Raw genomic sequence first — 13,819 nt, forward strand, 5'->3', positions numbered from 1 at the left:
AGCCTCAAATTGAGTCTGCTGCCAAAATTGTATATATCCACACTATTATTGAATACAATTAAAAATGTTATTAACTCATGCTGCTAATGCAAGTGGCGCCAATTCCTCCATCCTACTACCCAAAACACATACCTTATCACCGCCTTTGCTATGTCCTGTACTCTGACACTATATATGTTCAGCCCACAACTCCACTGGCCCTCAAGACATATTTTCCTGTAAACTCTGTAATCTCTGTAACAGAACAAGAATTATCAGCGTATCTGGAGTATATTTTAACTCTCTGCCCCCTAATAAGATCTTCCAGGTCAGTTTTGGTTATGTGCTCTTTAAGCCATACACAAGGGCTATATAAAAGCAGTGTCATAACTAGGCTTCTTTACAACCAGGACCGCCCTAGCCCTGTATTTAAATATCATAGTGGCTTGCTGGCAACTATATGGTACCATATATGGGGCAAATCCACTGCAAGGCCCACCTTAACTACGCCTGAATGAATAAATGAATGAATGTAATTGGGAAAAGTACACATTTTTCCTACTTCCCTAAAATATGCAAATAGACCTACCAAGGATGTGCTGGTAATCCAATTACATCTAAGTATAGTGTTATAGTATAATAAAAACACAGCATTTTCAATGGATGCAGGAACACAATAATATGTTTATTGGCTAGAGCAGTTATACATTTTATAGGTACATTTAAAGAGCACAGAATGTCCTCCTTTGAACTGCATTTACAGTATATACATAGGACTTATGTATATGGAGATTTGGGTAAATACACTGCATTTACATGTTCCTGGGTTACAACTTGCATTATAATCGAGACCAGAACATATGTAAATTACATATATATTCAAACTGTAAAATGGTGTTTAGTGGGGAATTATGACAGTGAAGTAATTTCTGTGTACTTGATTATCATGACAGTTGCAGGAAAGTATTGAAGGGAACCTGTCAAGTGGAAAGTTCAGTACAATCTGCGGGCTGCATGATATAGAGCAGGGGGAGCTGAGCAGTTATATTGATATATAGCTTTGTTGGAAAACATTTTGTAGAACTTGTAATTAATTTATTTAAACCTCTGCTTAATATAGGCTTAGGAGTCACAGCTCCTCCTGCTCTATAATATGCTACCAGCAGATCGGACTGCTATTTTAACATGACAGGTTCTCTTTAAAGGGGTTGTAAAATATTAGAAAAAATTGCTTCTTTCTTCAAAAAACTGCGCCATACTTGCCTGCAGGTTGGGTATGGTATTACAGCTCAGCCCTGTTCACGTCATTGAGCTGCAATACCAGACACAACCCATGGACAGGTGTGGTGCTGTTGCAGGAAGGAAGAATCCATTTTTATTCCTTTACAACCCCTTTAAAAGGACAGAATGAGGATATGGTTCTCAAAAGCAAACTACAAGTTGCGAAAAAGCAGCAATGAGAAGAAGTGAAGCAACTGAAGGTCTCATGGAGTTCTGAAAAAAAATAAAAAAAATAAATGTTAACATCAAAACAAGTTAAATTTATTTTAGATTTGTTTTAACAACTCCTTAGAGGATAAATTATGTACAGATAATGCATGATACAGTATAAGGCATTACATATGTAAATATAGCATAAAAGGGTATTCCATGCAAAGTCATTTATAGCATATCCAAACGAAATCATGTAAAAACTGTAAATAAGGCCATACGTTATTTAAATGGACACTAACTTTTCAAACAACTTGTACTAATCTAATATTATTACTGATATTGAACAATTTCATAATTTACTTACTGTTAAAATTTTGTTGTTCTATCCATGCAAATTCTGTGTGAAGTTTCTGCCACTATGTGTCTCCCTTTCTGTAATCTGCTGTCCACACCCTGTTGCAGACTCTAGTTAGGCTAAGGCTACATGCCGACTTTGGCAGCGACAAAGATCCCAGTGTCACGCTGCGTACAACGCAGTAATGTAAGTGAATGCGGTCGCTTTGCAACCCACAAGTTACCGCGACACCATAGTCGCAAGAAGTGAAGCAGACTTGTTTTTCTTGTGACTGTGGAGTCCTGGTCGTGCCAACTTGTGGGTTGCAAAGTGACCACATTGACTTTCATTACCTGTGATGTAGGCAGGGCGACGTGGTGATTTTTGACCGAGTACACTGTGTCCTGACCAAAGTAGCTGTGTAGCCTTAGCCTTACAAAGCAGAGGAGACAGACTGCAGGGGGGGGGGGGGGGGTGTCTCTGCCAAAGTGCCGCATATAAGTCTATTGAGAGTGGAGGAGTGAACAAGAGCACAGAAAGACACGATCACAATGCCCATAGACGTCTAAGGAGAGGAGCAGAATAAGGAGAGATAGACACAGTTATGCTGCACATAGAAGTCTGTGGATAGGGGAGGGAGCAGAGTGAGAAACACATCTGCTGCCCATATAAGTCTATGTAGAGGGAAGTTGAGAGCAGGAGCAGAGTGAGAAAGACACAGACAGATGTGCTGCAGCTTCCTGGTAAGCGTTACTGTCTCACCCAGCGTTGAATTCTCAGCTACACTGCTCATTACTGCTGTATAATGTCCTGTGTGGTGCTGCAGCTTCTAATACATGCTGGGCAGCATAAAAAAAAATAATGCAGCAGCCCTTGGACTGTGTGAAAAGGTTAAAGGTAGAAAAGGAGGGACAGCCCCCAACCCCTTTTCTTTCCTGAGCTTCCCTCTATGTCCTAGAGTGACAGGGTGGGAAATATCTATATAAGGCAAACTTGCTTCTCCCACCCTCATCTAGCATTAAGTCTGGTTAATTCTTTGCATGGCTACAAGTCATGGCTGATAACAGCTTCTACTGAGGGAGAAGATTCCGGCTGATGGGACAGGGTGGCTTTCCCAACTCGTTCAGGAGACTGGTGATAATGCCCTCGCATCCATACCTCCTCCACAGGATGACTCCTTATCAGGTAGGCTGAAGTACAGATGTGCTAGCCCCATCTACTTGAGTCCTAGCCCAGCTTCCACAGTGAGATAGGGACAGACCCGTTTCCGAGCCCCCAAACAGTCCCACTCTCACTTGCGTTCAGTCAGCGGTCTGGCTGATAGGTGTAATGCCCTTCCCCCAGTCCTCCGCTCTCGTGGTTCTTCTATTCCTGCTGTGAGTGACGTGGTCATAGCTCCTACAATACAGCAGATGATAGTATCTGAGCCAGTACCAAGAGTTGTGGCTCGATTTAAAAAAGGGAAAACCTGGAGCCAAACCAGCTGCCACTGGTAGGTCCATTTTCAGAGATGCTTAGTTCATTCCTGGAATGGGTTATTGTCTGTTCTATTACACATTACCTTGATATTTTTCTGTTTGTAGGTACTATAGACTCCAAGGAATACAGTAGATTGTTGAATGCATTCCATTACTTTATGGACTGTTTTGGCGTTCCATTGTCAGAGGAGAAGATCGAGGGCCTCATACCGTGATGTCCTGTTTGGGCATCGAGATCGACTCGGCCAGACAAGTTGGCACGTTTACAGACTTTGCTTGACCTTTTCTTGCTAGATAAGAAAGTCAATCTAAGGCAACTTCAATCCCTGCTGGCCCTGTTTAACTTTGGTACCAAGTCCTTCCTATGGGCAGAGTCTTTAATAGGAGACTTTCCCATGCATCTAGCCCCATGCTATGAGGGCGACTACAAGTCCTGTAGGGGGTTCTTGTAACAATGCACAATCAATTTTGAGGTAATGGCACATCAATTTGCTTCAGACTGTGCTAAAGTGGACTATCTCTACTGTCTGGTGAGGTGCTTGTCTTGGCATCTCCTCTATGGGAATGGAATGACCCTATAATGTATAATTTTCAAGCCTTCCTTGTAACCTTCAGAAAACTTCAATGGAACAATAAAGCTTTTGTTGCTACTTTCTGGGAGCGTCTGGTTGATCGCATCAAGGATGAGTTGGCAGGGTGGGATTTCCTAATACTTTGGATGAGTAGTTCCTTGGGTACTTCCTTGATATATGCTTCCATGAGAATCAACCGGAGATGGACCACGCCCGTCAGGTACCTCGACTGGCACCTACATTCAGAGACCTTTTCTTGCCTCCACTTCTTCTCCGGACGAACCCATGCAGGTCGAGAGAATAAAACTATCTGCTGAAGAACGTTTAAGAAGATGCACCAACAACCTGTGTTTATATTGCGAGAGTAAAACCGTGAAACTCCAGCACCTTGGGCAAATAGGAGAGGCTATTCTAGGCAGTAAGTCTGCCTCTTAAAATATGACGATACTACATAATTTTGTATACTACTGGAGTTAACTTCACTCTACCAGCATTTCTAGATTCTGGGTCTGCAGGGAATTTTCTCTGCCAATCCCTGGTTACTCGTTATAAAATTCCAGTACTTCCGTTGGACAAGCCACTTTTAATTTCTTCTGTGGATAGGAAATTATCTATGCAAGTGAAAGCACTTCTCCGTGAAACTATTTTATTCTATGTTAAAGAAATTCTATCAGTCATCTTCTCCTGGGTCTGCCCTGGCTTCAGAAACATTAACCTGTCATTGACTGGACTTCTGCTCAGATTATCTGATGGGATGACACCTGTCATTTGCAATGTCTGCCTGTCATTCGTCCTCCCATACTTCAGGTTATGGAAACTAACCAGGGAGGATTACCTAAACCTTATGCCAGTTATGCGGATGTATTCTGCAAACATCAAGGAGACTCTCCTCCACCACATAGATAGTACAACTGTGCCATTGACTTGTTACCTAATTCTACTCCTACTCAGGGTAGGGTATACCCCTCGTCTGTCCCTGAGACATAAGCTATGTCACTATACCTCAAGTAAAACCAGGAGAAGGGATTTATCCCCAAGTCTTCTTAACCTGCTGGAGCTGGCTTTTTCTTTGTCGAGAAAAAAGACAGAACCTTAAGTGCTTGTATGGATTATCACGCCCTAAATGAAATCAGAGTAAAAAAAACAAATACCCACTTCCATTGACTTCTGAATACTTTGTCTGTTTGCAAGGGGCTAAAATTTTCAATAATTTAAACTTACGGGATGCTTACAAGTTGAACCGAATACGTGAAAGAGATGAATGGAAAACCACATTTAACACGAGAGATGGAAATTTTACACCACATTACATTACTCTGTCACCACATTACAAGTGGCCTATCTTCTTCATAATATGGTCAACGCTGTAATGTAGATTACAGCAGTGTTTTTTATTTAGAAAAACGATCATTTTTGACGGAGTTATGACCTATTTTAGCTTTATGCTAATGACTTTCGTAATGCCCAACTGGGCGTGTTTTACTTTTTGACCAAGAGGGCGTTGTGGAGAGAAGTGTATGACGCTGACCAATCAGTGTCATACACTTCTCTCCATTCATTTACACAGCACATAGTGTTCTTACTAGATCACTATGTGCAGCCACATACATACACATTAACGTTACTGAAGTGTCCTGACAGTGAATAGACATCACTACCAGCCAGGACGTGATGTTTATTCAGAATCCTGACACTTCGCTAACTTTTGTGTAAAGTGTAAAAAGTAAAAAAAAAAGTTAATAAAAATGTTTTATAAAAGTGTAAAAATAAAAGTTGTTTTTTTTCCTATAATAAGTCATTTATTATAGGAAAAAAATGATAATGTTAAAGAAGAAGTACACATAATTTGCATCACCACGTTTGTAACAACCAAAACTATGAAACTATAATGTTATTTTTCACGCACGGTGAACAAAATAAACGAAAAACTATGCCAGCATCGCTATTTTTTGGTCACCACCCCTCCCAAGATATAGAGTAAAAAGTGATCAAAAAGTTGCATTTACCTCAAAATAGTACCAATAAAAACTAAAACCCGTCCCCCCAAAAAAAGACCTCCCACAGGTTTTTTGACTAAAAAATAAAAAAGTTACGCCTCTCAGAATATGGTGTCTCAGAAAATAAATTATTTTATAGAAACGTAATTTTATTGTGCAAACGCTGCAACACATAAAAGAAACTATATACATATGGTATCGCCGTAATCCCACTGACCCGCCGAATAAACTAAAAAGTTCATTTTTTGCGCACGTTGAACGCTGTAAGAAGTAAAACATTTAAAACGCCAAAATCCGGGTTTTTGGTCACCTTAGCTCTAAGAAAGATGTAATAAAAAGGTGACAAAGAAGTTGTATGTACCATAAAATGGTAGCAATAAAAGCTACAGCTCATTCTGCCAAAAATAAGCCCTCACAGCGCTCAATCGACCAAAAAATAAAAAAGTTCTGGCTCTCAGAATGTGATGATACAAAACCATTTTTTTTTTAAAGAAATAATCTTTTCTTTGTATAAGTAGTAAAATATAAAAAAAACTATATATATTTGGTATCACCATAATCGTATTGAGACGCAGAATAAAACTAAAGTTGTCGTTTTTACTGCACAGTGGAAGACGTAAAAACAAAACCCCAAAAACAATGGAGGAATCACAGTTTTTTCCAATTTCAGCCTGCAAATTATTTTCTTTCAGTTTCCCAGTACATTTTATGGTACTTTAAATGGTGTTACTACAACTCCTCCCACAAAAAATAAGCCCCAAAAGTTATGGCTCTTGGAAGGCGGGGAGTGAAAAAACGAAAATGAAAAAACAAAAAAGGATTAGTCCTGAAGGGGTTAATCAATTTCTAATAAAAAACCATTTATGACCACATATGGGATATTGCCGTACTCAGGAGAAGTTGCTTTTCAAATGTTGGGGTGCTTATACTCTTTTATCTCTCTTTTATCTCTTGTGAAAATTAAAAAATACAACATTTTAGTGGACAAAAATGTTGATATTCATTTTCACGGCTTAATTCCAATAAATTCTACAAAAAACCTGTGGGGTCAAAATGCTAACTATACCCCTAGAAAAATTCCAAAAGGCGCTCCTTCCCTTCTAAGCACTGTTGTGAGTCCAAACAGCAGTTTATGACCACATATGGGGTATTGGCGTAATTGGGAAAAATTGCTTTACAAATGTTCGGGTGCTTTTTCTCCTTTATTCCTTGTAAAAATGAAAAAATTCTTTGTCTTCGCAGAAAAAAAGGTGATTTTCATCTCCACAGACTACTTCCACTAAATTCTGCAAAAAAACTGTGGGGGTCAAAATTCTAACTATACCCCTAGAAAAATGCCATGAGGGGTGTTGTTTCCAACATGGGGTCACTTTTGGGGGGTTTCGACTATTTAGGCAACACAAGACCACTTCAAACCTGACATGGTGCCTAAAATATATTCCTAAAAAAAGGAGGCCCCAAAATCCTCTAGGTGCTCCTTTGCTTTGGAGGCCACTGCTTCAGTCCATTAGCACACTAGGGCAACATGTTGGATATTTCTAAAAACTGCAGAATCTGGGCAATAAATATTGAGCTGCGTTTCTCTGTTAAAACGTCCTGTGTTACAGAAAAAAATGTATTACAAATGAATTTCACAAAAAAAAAATTATTTGTACATTTCACCTCTACTTTGCCTTAATTCCTGTGAAACGCCTAAAGGGTTAAAATACTTTCTGAATGCGGTTTTGAATACTTTGAGGGGTGTAGTTTTAAAAATGGGGTGATTTATGGGGACTTTCTAATATATAAGGCCCTCAAAGCCACTTCAGAACTGAACTGGTCCTTGAAAAAATAGCCTTTTAAAACTTTCTTGAAAATATGAGAAATTGCTGCTAAAGTTCTAAGCCTTGTAACGTCCTAGAAAAATAAAAGGATGTGAAAAAAATGATGCAAACATAAAGTACACATATGGGGGATGTTAACTAGTAACTATTTTGTGTGGTGTTACTATCTGTTTTACAAGTTAAATTTAGAAAAATGCTAATTTTTGCAAATTTTCGCTACAATTTAACGTTTTTGACAAATAAATATTGAATTTATCAACCAAATTTTTTCACGAACATAAAGTACAATATGTCACGAGAAAACAATCTCAGAATCGCTTGATAGGTAAAAGCATTCCAAAGTTATTACCACATAAAGTGACACGTCAGATTAGAAAAAAATCATCTGTGTCCTCGAGGCCAAAACAGGCTGTGTCCTAAAGGGGTTATGAGAGAATCATCTCAATACCAAGCTAGAAAAATGTCTCTTCATCCAGTCTTCCTTTCCTTGGATATATAATCTTTGATCAGGGACTCCAAATGGATCCTGCTAAGTTTTCTGCAGGGCTACAGTGGCCACATCATCAAGGAATCAAAGCAATTAAACTTTTTCCTGGGATTTGCCAACTTCTATCAACAGTTCATACCTCATTTCTCTTCCTTAGGGGCGCCTATATCAGCCCTCACCAAAAAGGGGTTCAATGCAAACATTTGGACACCTGACACTGAATCAGCATTTTTACAACTCAAATAGGCCTTCTCCTCAGCCTCTGTATTACATAGGCCATATCCAAGTAAACCATTCATCTTGGAAGTGGATGCTTTATCTGTAGGAGTAGGCACAGTTCTATTTTAAATAAAAAGATAATGGGAAAACCTTCTCCTGCAGATTTTTTTCCTCAGGCTTTCTCTCCTGCCAAAAAAACTATGGAATTGGAGACCGCAAACTTTTGACTATTAAGTTGGCTCTGGAAGAATGGAGACATTTACTGGAAGGAGCAAATCATCCCATCACTATCTATGCTGATCACAAAAACTTGTACTTGCAGACAGCTCATCGTCTTATTCCTCGTCAAGCTAGTTGGGCCTTGTTCTTCTCATGATTTAACTTCTTCTTCCACTATCGTCCTGCTGACAAGAATGTGAAGGCGGATGCTTAATCTCGTTCTTTTGATTGAGATGATCAAGATCCTGAACCTCAATTTATCATTGATCCTAGTCATATTTTATCAGTGGCACCTGCAGAAATTATCAACATTCCTCCTAGAAAAACTTTTGTTCCCCTCAGTCTACGAAAACAAATTCTCCATTGGGATAATTTCTCCAAATTCTCCGGTCAGGAAAACACTTGATCTTGTGTCATCATTACTAGTGGCCTTCTCTGTCCTGGGACATTAAACCCTTTGTCGCTGGCAGCATGCAATGTCTGCACTCAAAATAAAGTTTCCCATGAAAGACCTGCAGGATTGCTTCATCCATTGCCAGTACCAGATTCTCCTTGGACTCCTATAGCTATGGATTTTATTACTGATTTACCCTCTTCTGACTGTACTGTGATTTTGGTTGTGGTTGACCGTTTCTCGAAGACGGCACATTTTATTCCTTTTACAGGTTTCCCTTCAGCTAAACATCTGGCTGCTCTATTTATTAAACACATCTTCTTCTTGCATGGACTACCTAAACATTTTGTGTCTGATAGAGGAGTACAGCTCACTTCAAGATTCTGGAGGGCACTTTGCACTTTACTTGAAATCAAGTTGGACTTTTCTTCTATCATCCTCAATTTAATGGACAAGTGGAATGGATCAAACAGGTAATGGAGAACTTTCTCAAGAATTTTGTTTCTTTTCTGCATGATGACTGAACCAATCTCCTTCCGTGGGCAGAATTTGACAATAATAATCTTACTGGGTAATCTACACAATCTTCACTGTTCCTCATGTCATATGAACAACATTAGAGGGTCCCTCTACCAGTTCTGACATTGTCTGAGGTTCTAGCGGCTAATCTTTCCCATGTCCACTTTTTACACAACTAGCAGGAATAATTTTGTTCCTGAGGAGAGATCTTGGGAACTGCAGGAAATGTTAACATCTACTCCTCAACAAGCCTAAAAAGTGGGGGTGTAAGAGGAGGTACTGATGTTTCCTTACCTGTCCCCAGTGTCTTGGTCCATGCTGCTCCTCTTCAACGTCCAGCTTCTGCTCTTTCCGCCAATGTTCCAAGCTGGGTCCTAGTCTCTCACCTGACCCTGTATAAAAGCCCTGCCTGCTCTGGTACGCATTGTCAGAGCAATTTGTTTCCTACTGATTCTCAGTGTTCCTGGTTTCCCCTGCTGTCTAGTTTCAAATTCCTGTGTACCGACCTTTGCCTGTTTTCTGACCATCCGAGTCCGCCGCCTGCCATGAACATTTGCTATGTTTACTGTGATGAACCTCTGCCGCCGGACCTGTACATCAGCTATGCTACCTGCAACAAACCTCTGAAGCCCGCCCTAACATGCTCACCAGACCTCTCTGCATCTGTTATGTTCCGTCACCAAGGGAGACTACTCTGGGGGTAGCGACCTGGGGTTCCCCTGCAGCGAAGTCCACATCCCTGTACAGGGGTTAAAGGGTGAAGACCAGGTTTTACTTGCTCCATGGAAAAGCCCCAAGTCAAATCCCTTGGTGACAAGGTAGGTTCACACCGTCCATTGCTGGCCCAGTTGCAGCCCATTCCTTGGGCTCCGTGACAGCACTAATCTTTTAATGTGATCAAGGCAATGATTAGAGAAACACTCTTTTTGCACATGCCTTTGTTTTATAAATATGCAACATTTACTTTCCTGATATTGGTTGAGTAAGGCTTTTATTTTAAAAAAAATTTCCCCAGTAACTTTTTATTGAGGTTTTACAGAGGGCAATATTGTATTTACAACATGTGTAAGAGCTACAGTATACACAATATACAATTAATTGTTAGAATTCACAATTAGAAGACTTGTGTGTACAAAGCGTTATATCTATAATAGACAAAGCAAAACATAAAAACAGAACAATAATGTAGTATGAACGTTATGGTGTATGGTCTTTTTCACAGTCACCGGACGTCAAGGGGGAGGGGAGAGGAAGGGTGGAAAACGAAACGCACAAGGAGAGAGGTCTCCAAAAACATCAGGTCTTGTGGGTCTGTCAGAAATGATTCCCAGAATAGAAGGGAAGCAGTGTATCAATTGACATTGTCAGACATAGGTGGGTCTGCACACCTAAGTCGAAAGGAGTCATTTTTACAGAACGCAAACAAGGGTGCCCAGATCATTTGGAATTTGGCATGAGAGTGATACTCAAGATGCGAGAGGTCTTCCATTCTCGCAGTCTAGTGGTCCCTGCCTAAGCACTCCCAGGTAACACCTCCTGAGGTGAGAGTAAGAAAGAAAATTGATGGACGAGAATCCAGGCTGAGACCTCAATTCAGGGAGGGTAGGAAGTCAGTATGAAATCGTATGCGCTGCAAGATGCTGCTCTAGGAAGGGAAGAACAATCTCTAAATCTCTCAGTCTGTGACTGCACAAGGTCTCGGGGGAGACAGAATTTGGTGCAGGGATTTCATCCCCTTGCCCTATGTCCATGTTTGATAGGAATCTGAGGTAATAGAGTTACAGAAGGGAGGTAAGTTGGATGCCTATGGTGGCCTTCTCCACGGGAACCCCAAGTTTACTTGAAGTATGATGAAACCACTCAGTTATCCTGGCTAATTTTATGGTGAGGTAGTAGGATTCGATGTCCGGAAGTCCTATCCCCCCTGAGCGTTTAGGACGGACAAGGGTGTAAAATGCTATTCTGGGTTTAGTATTGTTCCAAATGTATTTAGAAAACTGTTGTCTAATGGCAGCAAAAAAGGTTTTCGGAAGGGGAATTGGGAGAGTTTGGAATAGATAGAGGAGTTTAGGGAGAATGAGCATCTTAAGTAAGTTGGCTCTACCAATCCATGAAATATATGGGATTTGCCAAGACAAGATAGTGGCTTTAATATCGGAGAGCAAGGGTGTGTAATTGCTTTGATACTAGTGATCAGGTGAGGGAGTTAAATTAATTCCTATGTATTTTATACTATCCGAAAGCAGTAGGAAGGGGGAGATTAGTTTCAGAGACGGAGTGCAGGAGACACAGAAGCCTTCGGACTTGCTAGTGTTAATTTTGAAGTTGGATAAATCAACAAATTGGGTAAACATCTCGTTAAGTCGGGGTAGAGCTGTGGAGGGGTTAGTGATGAAAATAAGCAAGTCATCGGCAAAAGCAGCTGTGGAATGCACTCGGTCACCAATGGAGATCCCTGTCAGAAGTGTCTCCTGACGCAGACTCTGGATCAAGGTCTCAATTGTGAGGACAAAAAGGAGGGGAGAGAGTGGACAACCCTTTCTTCTTGTGCCATTCCTGATCTAGAAAGGCCGCGATAGGTGGCCATTTACTCTAAACTTGGCATGTGGGGAAGTGTACAGAGATAGGATTTTGTGAATGAAGAGTTGTGGAAAGCCGAAACGGGAAAGCGCCTTGACCATATAGGTCCAGTCCACCCAGTCAAAAGTCTTCTCTGCATCAGTAGAAAAAAGAACCAGAGGAATCTTTCTCGACCTGGTGTACTGCATCAGATGGAGAACTCGTGTAGTGTTGTGTTTACCCTCTCTACCCTTAACAAAACCAGTTTGCTCTGGATCAATCAGGAATGGTAGTAATTATTTCATCCTGTTAGCTATGATTTTGCCATATAATTTAACATCCACATTCAAAAGTGATATGGGGCAATAACTACCGCATAGTGAAGGGTCTTTACCTTCTTTTGGTATTACCGAAATATGTGCTTCGAGCGCTGAGGGTGAGAAATGTTGAGAAGCGTTAAGAGAGTAACACACTTTGAGGAAAAATGGTAGTAAGATGTCTCCAAACTGTTTATATTATGAGGCTGGAAGACCGTCAGGACCCGGGGACTTACTAGAGGGCATACATGAAAGTGCGTCACGGATTTCTTTAATTGTAAAAGGGATTAGAGCAGTATTTTTTGCGTATTAGTTAAGGTACGAAGAGAGAGGGAATCTAGGAAAGATTCAATCATTATAGTTCTGTCCGCAAGCTCCGTGGGTGTCTGTCCAAGACGTAGATCGTACAGTCTTTAATAGAAGGAGCAAAACTCAGCTGCAATGTCATTTGTGTCCTCGAAAACAGCTCCAGTAGGGGACCGGATTTTGGGGACATAGTTCTGCTGTTGCCTCTTTTTAGCTAAGTATGCCATGAGTTTGCTCTCCTTGTCACCATGCATGTAGTATTTGTGAGTAGCAGAGGTATACGCCTTTGCCGTGCGCAAGTTCAAACATTGTTTGAGCTTTTCTCTGCAAAGTATAAGAGAGGAGAGAACCCCTTGAGCTGTAGAATGTTTATGTTGGTTTTCAAGGTCTGATATTTTGGCCATCAATCTCCCTGTTCTTCTCTCTCTTCATAAATAAACCCATGCTTATGGGGACCTCTCTGAGCACTGGTTTATGAGCCTCCCAATTAGTGCTGTTGGAGACATCCGGTGTATCATTCTCAACAAAGTAAGATCTCAGCGCTGTCTCAAATCGCTGCTTATTGCGCGGAGAGTAGAGGAGAGTTTCAGTAAGTTTCCAGTTATATTGCCTAGGCAAAAGAGTGTGTATGTTACATATTTACATAGTTTGTACGGTTGAAAAAAGACACATGTCCATAAAGTTCAACCAAGGGATGTTGAGGAACATGGACATTGGGGCATGGTCTGACAGGAGAATGTTGCCTATAGAGGGCGAATCTACTAATAGGAATTAGTTATTTGTAATGAATATGTAGTCTAATCTTTGGTAAGAATGGTGGGGGTAGGAGTAGAAGGTAGTATTGGGATAAAAGGTTCTCCACACATCCATTAATCGTAAAGAGGTTAGGAGTCTGCGGATTTTCCTCAGACCTGAGTAGCTGTAAACGGAGGTTCCCGTAGAGGAATCCAGAAGAGGCTCCAGGGTAATATTGAAGTCCCCTCCCAGAAGCGTTAGGCCCTCAGAGAACTGAGAAAACTTTTCTAGAGTGGCAGATAGCCAAGAAATCTGACCCGAGTTTGGGGTGTATATGTTCCCAATGGTAGTCAAGGTGTTCGCCACTTTACCTTTTATGAAATGAAAGCGGCCTGCACTATCAGCAATCTGGGAGACCAATTTAAAGGGGATGTCAGACCGTAAAGC

General features: G+C 40.8%; 1 protein-coding gene across 1 annotated transcript in view; it reads right to left on the minus strand.

Annotated features, from left to right (window-relative positions):
* Positions 1–672: 672 nt before the first annotated feature.
* TNNI1 (troponin I1, slow skeletal type) overlaps positions 673–13,819 on the minus strand; it is a 72,858-nt gene continuing 59,711 nt past the window's right edge. The window contains exon 6 of the mRNA XM_075850622.1: positions 673–1,473. The gene's annotated coding sequence lies outside the window, so the exon portion shown is untranslated. The remainder of the gene's footprint in view (positions 1,474–13,819) is intronic.

The sequence above is a fragment of the Rhinoderma darwinii genome, chromosome 2 (genome assembly GCF_050947455.1).
Source record: "Rhinoderma darwinii isolate aRhiDar2 chromosome 2, aRhiDar2.hap1, whole genome shotgun sequence".
NCBI lineage: Eukaryota > Metazoa > Chordata > Amphibia > Anura > Rhinodermatidae > Rhinoderma > Rhinoderma darwinii.